The sequence below is a fragment of the Orycteropus afer genome, unplaced genomic scaffold, assembly GCF_000298275.1.
Source record: "Orycteropus afer afer isolate SDZICR_OR568_19922 unplaced genomic scaffold, OryAfe1.0 scaffold00001, whole genome shotgun sequence".
In the NCBI taxonomy this organism is placed as follows: Eukaryota; Metazoa; Chordata; class Mammalia; order Tubulidentata; family Orycteropodidae; genus Orycteropus; species Orycteropus afer.
This window is the reverse complement of record NW_006921588.1, coordinates 37,668,441-37,680,782: the sequence shown is the minus strand read 5'-3', so window position 1 is coordinate 37,680,782 and position 12,342 is coordinate 37,668,441. Positions and strand designations below refer to the sequence as shown.

The 12,342-nt window shown below is 38.1% G+C and overlaps 1 non-coding gene across 1 annotated transcript; it reads right to left on the bottom strand.

Annotated features, from left to right (window-relative positions):
* Window positions 1–10,737: 10,737 nt before the first annotated feature.
* Window positions 10,738–10,844, bottom strand: LOC122151135. The gene has a single exon (XR_006163994.1). It is a non-coding gene; the product is annotated as a U6 spliceosomal RNA (small nuclear RNA).
* Window positions 10,845–12,342: the final 1,498 nt, after the last annotated feature.

Sequence of the window (12,342 nt, the reverse complement as noted above, 5' to 3'; positions counted from 1 at the left end):
CAGCTAAAGCCGTGCTTAGAGGAAAAAATCAATGCTTTAAATGCTTATAATGATTAACACTGCTATCACTGTTGCACCACTTAGCATGAGTGATTAAAATCAGATTTTCAATGGTTCACTACATTCTGTAATTTAGAGAAAAATGTCAGTGGAATTGTAGATAAATATTTTGAATGTGTTCAATATGCATGCCAAGATGGAGCTTTATGTACATGCTATGATTAAATGTGTTAAAACAATATTTTAGGATACATTTTCTTCAGTGTTTAGTGCCTCTAAAATGTTACTAGAAGAGGAAATGTGATACAATATCTAGATATTTGTTTCTTGTAAGCAATTAATATAATCCTTCTAATGCACAAAGCAAAGTCAAATATGAATATACAATTAAAAACTTATTTACACAGCAACTAGTATATTGTTATTGATTGGTAAAAATATCCCATATAGCTAACACTATTTACATACCCGAGCCCTGGTGGTGCAGTAGTTAAAGTACTCACCATGATTGAATCCATCAGCCAATCATTTCATGAGGGAAAGATGTGGCTGTCTACTGTAAAGACTTAGAGCCTTGGAAACACTGTGAGGTAGTTCTCTGTCCTGTATTGTCACTATGAGTCAGAATCCACACCATGGACAGAGTGGGTTTGGCTTTGGTTTTATTTACATACTAAGATCCCTAGGTAGTAGAAACTGTGCTTAACTACTAACCTGAAGGTTGGAGGTTTAAACTATTCACCAGTATCATGCAAGACTGGTCTGGGGATCTGCTATCCCTAAAAGAACAGCCAAGAAAACCCTGTGGAGCAGTTTTACTCTGACACACAGGGGGTTGCCATGAGTCAGAATGTACTCTGTGGCAAATTATTATTATTATTATTATTTGCATACTAAATCCACAGAACAAATGGAAACACTGTGCAAGTATTAAGCTGACAGACACAAAGTGGAAATTTATTGGTCTAGACTCTGTTGAATTGAATAGAGAGATAAATGGATTTTTCTCAGTGTAATGATTACTAAACACTGATAATTTTTGTCAGTATGCAGAACCTTTTCAGGGCTCTTGGGAGCCAGATGCTTAGAGTATTTCTAATTGTGGTTTCTGAAAATTGATTTCACAGATTATTAGTGGATAAACATCATCTATTAAGAAAAGATAGGATCTGAACACAGATACTTTTTTTGTGCTGTGTTAGTAGCCAAATTCTAAGTAGAATGTCCCTCTTCAATATTTTTATTCACAATGTAGCCGTCCTAGAAGCTCAGCTCAAACCCTTCTTCAAGCAGCCTTCTTTAATATCCACCATAGTGGCTAAGACACTTGTCTGCTAACCAGACGGCTGGCTGTTCAAACCCATCAGCCACTCCTCGGAAGAAAGGTTGGGCAATCCTACTTCCGTAGTGATACTGCCTCGGAAACCCAAGGAGGGGTCGCTATGAGTCGGGGCCGACTAGATGGCACATAACAACAACAACAACAACAACAACCACTTGCAAACAGATGGGGAAGGATCACCTTCTTAACTGCATAGTCTCTTAGCTTATTCTGCTTTTCATTGCCTTTGTTTTTGTACTTTTCTTATTCCCTTTTGATATTATATACTCCCTGAGGTCAGACACTCAAAGTACCTATCACTGTGATTTGTACGTGGTAAGAGCTAGCGATATTTGGTATATGAATGAACAACAAATACAGTAATAACAATTACTAATAGATAGTGAGTTTTCCTTTTAGGAAAAGGACTCAAAAAATGGAGACCTTGTGGTGGGGTGGTTAAGCACTCTGCTGCTGACGGAAAGTTTTGTGATTTGAACCCACCAGCCACTCCTCCACAAGGATCACAGCCTTGGAAACACTATGGGGCAGTTCTGTCACTATGGGTGGGAATTGACTCCACAGCTGTGTTCTAGGAGAGAAACCCCCATCTCCATGACTCCTAGGCCCCAACTCGAGAAACTCTCTTCCAAATTTCCCTAATTTTTGCTAACTGCCAAGGTTGGCACTTTAAACTCACCAAGCAATGCTGAGATAGAAAGCTTTGGTCTGCTCTGGTGAAGATACAGTCTTGAAAACCTTATGGAGCAGTTCTATCCTTTCAGTTACACAGGGTTGCTATGAGTTGAAATTGACTTGATGGCACCCAACAAGTACAACACAGAATAGTGGAAGAGTCAGCCAACTGTGGGCTGCTGGAAGCTAATACGGGTTTGCACATTTAAAATGGTTGGAAAATATTAAGAGAATAGTATCTTAAGACATATTTAAAAAAAAAAAAACAGTTTTGTTTTTTTTTTGAGAATACAGCCTCATATATTTGTTTTTATATTGCCTGTGGATTCATTCGTGCAACAATAGCCAAGTTGAATAGTTACAACAGAGATTATATGGCTTGTGAAGTCTAAATATTTACTACCTGCCTTTTGCAGAAAAAGATTGCTGACCTCTGGTAAAGCAAATTGTCACATCATTATTCCTTATCAAATTTTCCTTCTTTTAATATTTTTTGCGTGTAAATCTGATTTAAAAAATCATAGGCACAATGGTTTAGAATACACAGCATAAAGACAAAGGAGAAGTCCAGGCCACATCTTCTCTAACTAAGCTACAGATTCTACCCCTCAAGGATCACTATTTCGTGATCAGTAACTTCACAGTGAATTCTGGACAGCAGTCATAAAAAATATAGTGCATGAAACTATAGGTGGATTTGCGTAATTTTATCAAGCACTGTTTGAATAATAATTTATTGTTGATTGTCCTACTGAGAATGATTAATAGCATCATTTCTGTAAACAAAGATGACAATTATTTTTCTAGCAATGCTTACCTTACAGGCTCTCAATAAATGTGAATATTTCAAACAATTTTAAGTCCTTCAAAAATAACACATCCACATGTATTCTATTGTAATGTAGGGCATTTTGTGCTCTGTGGACAATGTGGAGAGTTAATACAATTGTGAAACAAAAATGGGAGACATGGGCAAGAAAAAAAGCGAACAAAGAACCATGAAGTTTCAAAGAGGTAGCATCTTTTTCCTTTAGCAAATAAGCTATTCCAGGATAGAAATTGTTATTACCTGCTTGATTTTTTCAAAAGAAAATAATGATTTGATGTGACTAACAGCAAGAACTCAAAGAAAAATAACATGGAGTGTAGCTGCACATCTCACTGCTTTTTCTCTTTTAAAATCACTTGTGAGGGTGGCAGGAGTGAGACTGGAGCTGGGAAGATGAGAATTGAAAAAGAGGTTGATGTTCAGGACCCAGCATCTTCTTTGGGATCAAGAGAGGTTTGAGGGCAATCTGAAACTTGTTAGAACCTCACATACCCCTTTAAAAAAAAAAAATGATTCCAGCACCATTGAAAATATCATTTTGGGTAAGGAATGTTGTATGTGAAATTATAAAGTAATAATTTATTTAAAACAGAATATACACACACACACACACACACATATACACACATACATATATACTGTGGACATGCATATGTGTTGGGAGTTGAGTTGGTAGCAAGAGGAAATTATTATTAATACTATGCTATGATACACATAAACTCAGATGACCTAGAAGTGGTGATGCCCCAAGTACTAATAGGCAGGAGCAGACCCTCATCTTTGGCCTATCTAATGTTTGAGACAATAACCAAAAAAATTAGTTGCTGTTGAGTTGACTCCTACTCATGGTGTCCCTACATGGGCAGAGTAGAACTGTACTCCATAGGGTTTCCAATGGCTGATTTTTCAGAAGTAGTTTACTAGGAATTTCTTCCACCGTGTCTCTGGGTGGAGTTGAACTGTCAACCTTCTGGTTAGCAGCCCACTAAGTTCACCATTAGCACTATCCAGAGACTCCCTGATAACAATAATCCCCAGAATTGCTTTTTACACTAAGGAGATTAAACCTTGGAATAATCCTCCAAAATGGAGCAGCTCCAGAGACTGCTTTCATCCAGAATATTTTGAGGAACTTCTCTTCCATGCACCCATCTAAGTATGAACCCCAAAAACAAACCAACAAAAACGAACAACATTCTAATCTGTTTTATCATCTGGGATGAAAACTCCAAATTATGTTAATGCTAAATCAAGAATCAAATGAAGCCTCACTTCTTTTTCCATTCTTATTTCTTTTTTTAATGTCTGGGTGATGGTGAGAAAGGAAGATGTAATAAAATGCCTTCTGAAATCTAACATTGATTTATTTGTTTAATTTTTTTTCGAACCCTTCAAAATAAGAAAAAAGAAAAAAAAAAAAAAAAAGCCACCAAAAGTCAACAAGTACTCATAGCCATAAATTAAAAAAAAAAAAAGTTTGCATTTCTAGATTACCAATGCAAGCTTACCTTTTCATTAGGTCTAAAATTTCACAAATGATTCAAACTCTTTCAATAGTTCTCTCTTTCATTAATCTCTGCAACCTTGGGCACAAAAAGTCATGTTACTGGTAAAAACCCATTCTTTGCTAACTTATGTCAGTCTCTACTAATGCAGTAGTTCTCGGCCCTCATATTATTTCCCATGTATTTCTTGGAATTCCTGGGGTTTGCAGTGTAATTGTTTAATCTGAGATCATTAATAGACTTATGCTGCTCAAGTCCATCTCTTTCACAGCTTCTAACATCTTCAAAGTTACTTGAGGGCAAAACTCTCCACCATCCCTGCTGTAGGCCCTCATCATAAACGCAGACAGATTTGGATCATGGACATTGATCATTGGTGCTTTCAAAGCTGTAATTCCTCACGATGCCAGAGGAATCCCAATTCTTAGAGTCTTCAAGACCCCATAGTCAGGCTGTGTGCCATACCAATGTACTATAAGGCCTTTTTCTTCTTGACCTCTCCCTAACCTTCGACATAGTGGATTATTATGATTTTGCAATTTAAAAGGAACTCTTATTTAAATGTTAACGTTTTCTTTCTAAGGAGGTCTGGTGGTGTTATTTATGGTTAAGGCATTTGACTACTAACCAAAAGAAAGGTCAGTGGTTCGATCCCACCACCCACTTTGTAGAAGAATGATGAGACAGTCTGCATTCATAAAGACTTATAGCCTTGGAAACCCAGTGGGGGGCTCTATGACTCAGAATCTACTTGATGGCAGTGAGTTTGTTTTGTTTTGTTTTTCTTACTGAGCTTCAGAATTCAAGTACAAACACTTTCCTACACAGTTTTCTTTTTGTTGTTGTTGTTTTTTTCATTGTGATTTGGGTGAAAGTTTACTTTTTTTTAAAAAAAAGGTAATATAGTTATTTACATAGATCTGATAAGAATCTGTCCTTTTTACCAGGACACAATTGGACAAATTGATTGTGCAACCAAGAACATATCTGGAAGTGTCATATTTGAGACTAAATCTCATTTAATCAGTTTTGAAAAGCCTGCCATTAAGAACAAAAGTTGCACTTCATAGGTGAAACCAATGCCCATAAAACAGTCCCAGAAAATCGGTTTGATATTTTCTCTGCACTGTATAGGTAATAAATAATGCTCCTTCTGGGCAGGCTAGAAACCTTATTATATTTTAGGGACCTTGAAGAAAGAAGAATTTGCCCACATTTATAGATATTACAGGTGAACTCTTTTGAGATGAATTTCTTGTGTTTGGCTTCTTAACCTCAGAATAAAATAGCCAAAAGAACAAATTTTTTAAAAATCTCTGGAAACATAGAGGCTATTGAAAATGCAACCTGAGAATCCTTATGACATTTCCCACAAGTTAATCTTCTGGTCTGAGTAGTTGCTCAACACTCTTATATCTCTAGATGGGCAGATCTTTGCAGGGAGGCTTCCTGGTTAATTAACACCTTGTGCTGCAACTGCATACGAAGGTAACATTTCTTTACTTGTCCTAAATTTGCAACAGTGTTTTTCATTCAATAAATTCATTGCCAACCCTGGCTTGTGCATTCCATTCTCGTCAGTCAAGAAACCAGAGTATGCTTATTTATATATTTAAAACAGGATGCACTATTATTTAGGAGTAAATTAGGAGTAATTATAAATGGATACAAGTCCCTGGGTGATGCAAAGGGTTAGCTTCTTCAGCTGCTAACTAAAAGGTTGTTGTTTGGAATCCACCCAGTGATGCCTTGGAGGAAAGGGCAGACAATCTTCTTCTGAAAAATAAGCCACTGAAAATCCTATGGAGCACAGTTCTACTCTGACATATATGGGGTTGTCAATTACCCAATGATACCAAGTTGGTCATATTCATATTCATATATGACAACTGGTTATAATGGGGTCATTGACATCTGATACTAGAGAGAAAGAAGGAGTCCTAATGGCGCAAACGGTTACGTGGTTGGCTGCTAACCAAAAGGTTGGATGTTTCCATCCACCCAGTATCTCCACAGAGAAAGACTTGGTGATCTGCTCCCACAAAGATTACATCTAAGAAAATGCTATGGGGCAATTCTACACTGCCATATGAGGTTATGGGTTGGAATTGACTTGACAGTACACATAACAACTAGAGAAAGGGGAACAGACATCAAAGATCGTGTACAGAATGTTAGGAGGAGGAACCGAGAGAGAGCAGTATTAGCAGTGAGAAAATTTTGTAAAAATATATTCGTCAAAGAGAAAATGACCTAACTAGCTTTAATAAATTGCACACAGAAGAAACAATGAAATATACATATATCTCACTTTACTTTTGGGTTCCTTATAGAATGTTTTTAATTTTTACATACATATTAAAACCAGTTACAGTATTTTAAATGGTTTGAATACCTAGATACAATTATATTTATTTTCAAATGGTATTTCAATTATTCTTGATTGTCTTATCGTATCTTATTTTGTTAGATGGACAGAAAGTTGGTCTTAAGTAGTCAGTAAGTTTTCATGACCATCAGTTTTCTCCAGTGAGTTTTAAACTTCAATCTATAATTTAAGTAAGCCTTTAACATTAGCTTAATTACTTAACCAGAAAACTCTTCCTAATCAGTTACTGACAAGAAAAGGAACAACAGGATATAATTCATTTTTTTCCCCTCCAAAATACCTATCGGATTCAACACACAACAGGTTAAATTCTTGTTTTATATGATCAGTGCGAAAGTTGAGATGTTACATATTACATTAAAGAGCTTTTCTAGGTAAATATAAAGGAAGAAGCTGCTATGGAATTAAAGATACTTTACAAAGAAGTAAAGTTCTCATTGTTGTTAGGTGCCGTCGAGTCGTCCCTGATTCATAGCGACCCTATGCACAACAGAACAAAACACTGCCCAGTCCTGCGCTAGCTCTGCAATCTCTGCTATACTTGAGCCCATCTCCACTGCCACTGTGTCAATCCATCTCCTTGAGGGCCCTCCCCTCTTTCGTCGACCCTCCACCTTACCAAGTGTGACATCCTTCTTCAGGGAATGGTCCCTTCTGACAACATGACCAAAATATGTAAGACAAAATCTGGCCATTCTCCCTTCCAAGGAGCATTTTGCCTCCTCCACTCCCCCCAGGACAGACCTGTTAGTTCTTTTAGTCCATGGTACTTTGAGCATTCTTCGCCAACACCACAACTCAAAAGCATCAATTTTTCTTTGGTCTTCCTTCTTCATTGTCCAGCACTCACATGCGATTGAAAATACCATGGTTCATGTCAAGCTCACCTTAGTCTTCAAGGAAGTATCTTTGCTCTTCAGCACTTGAAAGAGGTCCTTTTCAGCAGATTTGCTCAATGCTGTATGATGTCTGATATCTTGACTGCAGCTTCCATTGGCATCGATTGACAACTTCAATCTTTTCTCTATTTATCTTGATGCTGCTTATTGGTCCACTTTTTGTTTTCTTTATATTGAGATGTAATCCATACTGCAGACTGTATTCTTCAACCTTCATCAGTAAGTGCTTCAAGTCATCCTCACTTTCAGCAAGCAAAGTTGTGTCATCAGCAGGTTATTAATGACTCTTCCTCCAATCTTGATGCCACATTCTTCCTCATATAGTCCAGCTTCTCAGATTATTTTCTCAGCAAATTATTTATAATATGGCTTATAATAAAACCCTTACACCCAATTGGTTAACCTTGTTTTAAATATGTTGATAGAAGCTAAACAAATTTAGAAAATTATTGTTGTTCTCAACAAATATTGATATTCAAGCCTATTGACTAGCTGTATGTTTTCCAAGACAGATTGTATATTCTAGTAGTCCATGTTATATTCAATATTTTTTTGGCAGCCCCATAATTCAAATGCATCAATTCTTCTTGGAGGAAGTACAAATACTCCTAAGTAGGGAGGATGGTAAGACTTCATCTTAAATCTTTGGACACGTTGCCAGGAAGTATCAGTTCCTGGAGAAGGACATCATGCTTGGTAAAATATAGGATCAGTGAAGAAGAGGAAGAGACTCAAGGAGATGGGTTAACACAGTGGTTCAGACAAGCAACAATTGTGGAGATGGCACAGGACAAAGCAGGATTTTATTCTGTTGCACGTAGGGTCACTATGAGTCAGAACCTACATGATGACATCTAACAACAACAGTGACTAGCTATGTACTTTTGGTCATCAAAAGCTGAATGTTTTTCTGTGGAGGCAAATAAATGCCTTTAAATATGTTTGTTTATTCTTTCATTCAGCAAAAATTTGTTGAGCATATATCATGTATTTGCATACTTTCAGGTATCAATATGCTAATGGTAAAAGCAAGATAGATAAAGGAAGTATTAGAAAGTAATAAAGGCAGAGGCAAACAATAAGCAAAAGATATAGGAAAGTATTGTATTGTTGATTGCCATTGAATGGGCTCCAACTCATGGCCACCCAATGTACCACAGAAATGTTGCCTGGTTCTGTGCCATGCTGAAGTTGATTCTTGTGGCCACTTTGTATTTTGAGTGCCTTCCACTCCTGGGGGCTCCTCATCCAGCACTGTATCAGATAATACTCCATTACAACCCATAGGGTGTTTCTTGGCTAATTTTTGGAAATACATTGCCAGGCTTTGCTTCCTAAACTATCTTAGTCTGGAAGCCCCCAGAAACCTATTTACCATAAATGACTCTAGTAGCATTTGAAATACCAATAACATAGCTTCTGGTATCATAGCAACATGCAAACTACCACATTATAACAAACTGACAGCTAGGTGGAGGAAGAAAATATTAGAAAGTGATACATGCTGTAAAGAAGAAGCAAGCAGGGAAGGGCAACTGGAAATGTGTAGGGGCAGGAGGTTGTGCTATTCTCAACAGGGGAAGGGCTCACTGAGAAAATGACTTTTGAGAAAAATCTGAAAGAACTGAAGGAGCTAGTCATCTGATATTGGGGGGAGAAAATACCAAGTTCAAAGGCTTAAGGGCAAGAAGTGTGCCTGCTCAAAACAGAAAAGAATAGGAGATGAGATTAGACAGGTAATGAGAAGACAAAGTAGGGCCTTTGGTTGGACTTTTGTTTGTACTCTGGGTGCATTGGCAGGTTTCTGATTCAGTATGACATGATTTGAACTGTTAAAGAGCTGTAAGAGAGTGAAGAGGCAAGTAAGACGAGGAAGAAGCTATTGCAGGAATACAGGAGAGAAATGATGGTGGCTTCAACCAAGGCTTTGGCTATGAGAGAGTGGCTAAATTCTTTATATATTTTGAAGTTTGAGCCCTCAGGATTTGATAGTAAGCCAAACCCAAACTCTCTGCCACAGAGTCCACTGCAACTCATAGCAACACCCTAAGCCAGGGTAGAACTGTCCCATAAGGTTCTAAGGTTGTAAATCTTTACAGGGGAGTCCAGTGGCGTAGTGCCTAAGTCATTTGACTGCTAACCAGAAGGCTGGTGGTTCAACCCACCAGCCACTCCTCGGAAGGAAGATTAGGCAATCTAGTTCTATAGTGTTACTGCCTCGGAAACCCAAGGACCTTTCTCCCCTTGAGCAGCTGGTGAGTTTGAATCTCTGACATTTTTTTTTTTTTTTTTAAGCAGCCAAGTGCTATGTCACCAAGGCTCCTGATAGAAAACTAGATGTGGAAAATAAGAAAAAGAAAGAAGTCAAAGATGTCATTAAGATTTGTTCCTGTAATCTTAAAAACTGAATTATCCTTACATGAAAAAGCAAAGTGAGAAAGTTTGGGATGAGGGGGATATGGGAGCTTAATATATTATACTTGTTAAGTTTGAAATGTCAATTAAATATCCAAGTGGAGATTTTAAGCCAGCAGTTAGATCTGCAGGCCTGGAATTCAAGGGAGAGGTCTGAGTTGGAAACGTACATTCTTTACATTATTACCACCAAAAAACCACTGCCACTGAGTCAATTCCCAACGACCACTGGGTTTCTAATGCTATAAATCTTTATGGAAATAGATTGCCTCATCTTCCTCCGGCAGAGCAGCTGGTGGGTTTGAACCACTTACCTTCTGGTTAGCAGCCAAATGCCTTACCCACTATACCACTAGAGCTCCTTCATCTTTACCATGTAAGTCTTAGTTTCTTATCTAAGAGTAATGAAAGCTTGCCTTACTTGACAGGAGAGAAACTATAAACAGAGTGAATTGACGGAAGTCAGTGGTATGCCTGGAAACCAGATCAAAAATTCTAATTAATAGATTTTAACTAACAAAATTCTTCCCCAACTGGAGATGTTGAAGTTAAAAGATTACTTATTCATTCATTCATTCTTCTTCTTCTTTTTTTTTTTAAATTTTTAAATTCACTTTTCATGCAGCAGCTCACATACACTTTGTCTCCTGGCTTCGACTGCAATTTCCCACAACACAACTGCTAAAAATATGGAATGCTTCATGAATTTGTGTGCCATCCTTGAGCAGGCACCATGCTGATTTTCTCTGTATCGTTCCAATTTTTGTATATAAGCTGCCAAAGTGAGCACCTTATTCATTATTCTTAATAACTGTTAGTATTAAAGTGATTTTTATTTAAGTTCCAGATATGTGCAGGGCTAGCTTCTTCACCTTTTTCAAGTCCTTGTTCAGATATCTCCCTCTTAATGAGGCCTATCCTTTTTTTTTTTATTTTTTTATTTTATTTATTTTTTATTAGGATTTGGGTGAAGATTTACAGAGTAAATTCACTTTTCATACAGCAGTTCACATATACTTTGTCTCATGTCATTGACCAAAATTTACAATGCAGCAGCTCCCCTCCCACTTCCTCCCCATAGTTACCTCCTCCCAGTGTCCATCCCTTCATACTCTTCTGCACCCTGAGCTATCTCCCTGTGCATAAGCAGCCCTTCCTTCTCCCATGATTGTTCTCTCCAGGGCGTGTGTCTACTTGAGGTAAATGTTTAACTCACATCCTGTACTTTGTTTGGCTGGAAACCACAGTTGTGGGTTCAATTCCAGACCTGAAGGGCAGCTAGGAGCCATAGTCTCAGTGGTTACACCAGGCTCCATTGGACCAGCAAACCTGTTCCCCACCTTCTTTTTTTTTTTTGAATGAGGCCTATCCTTAATAATGTATTTAAGTTGCAGCCTATTTCCGCTCAGTCCCAATCCCCCTTAAACATCTTTATTTATGTTTTAATCCATAGCATCTAGCACTTCCTTAAATACAATATAGGAGCTCTGGTGGCATAGTGCCTAAGGCATTTGACTGCTAACCAGGGGCTAGCAGTTCAAACCCATCAGCCACTCCTCAGAAGGAAGATGGGGCAAACTACTTTCGCAGTGATGCTGCCTCAGAAACCCAAGGAGGGGTCACTATGAGTTGGAATCAACTTGATGGCAGTGAGGTTTTTTTTTTTTTTTAAATACAACATAATTTACTTATTTTATGTTCATTTTCATTTGAATATCTATTATGCATCACTTTAAATCATGTTCACCTCACCTGATCTCAGCCACAGCAAAACCACTGGTTTCAAGCAAGCTGTGACCAGCTTCATGCAGTTTCAACTTGATGGCACCTCACTTCAGACACACATCTTAAATCTCTGCCTCAGGGCTTACTTGGTATTACAGAATGTTTTTGGAAACCTACTGGGCGTTAAATCTTTTAAACCTGAATGTGTTGGGGAGTTAACCCTGCAGGGCTACCCTTGGCTAATGGGGGATGCTAGCTCTCTTTCCTTGGGTAGAGGTTCCTAGGGTTCAATTCACAAAATATCCTCTGGGATAGAACACCTAATCACCCACCCCAAAACCAAAAAACCAAACCCACTGCTGTCAAGTCAGATCTGACTTATAGTGACCCCTCCTTGGGTTTCCAAGGCAGTATCACTACGGAAGTAGATTGCCCAACCTTCTTCGGAGGAGTGGCTGGTGGGTTTGAACCACCAGCCTTCTGGTTAGGAGTCAAATGCCTTAGGCACTACAGCACCAGAGGTCATTGCATCCATTAATTCTTCCATGGGTCCTCTTTCACTC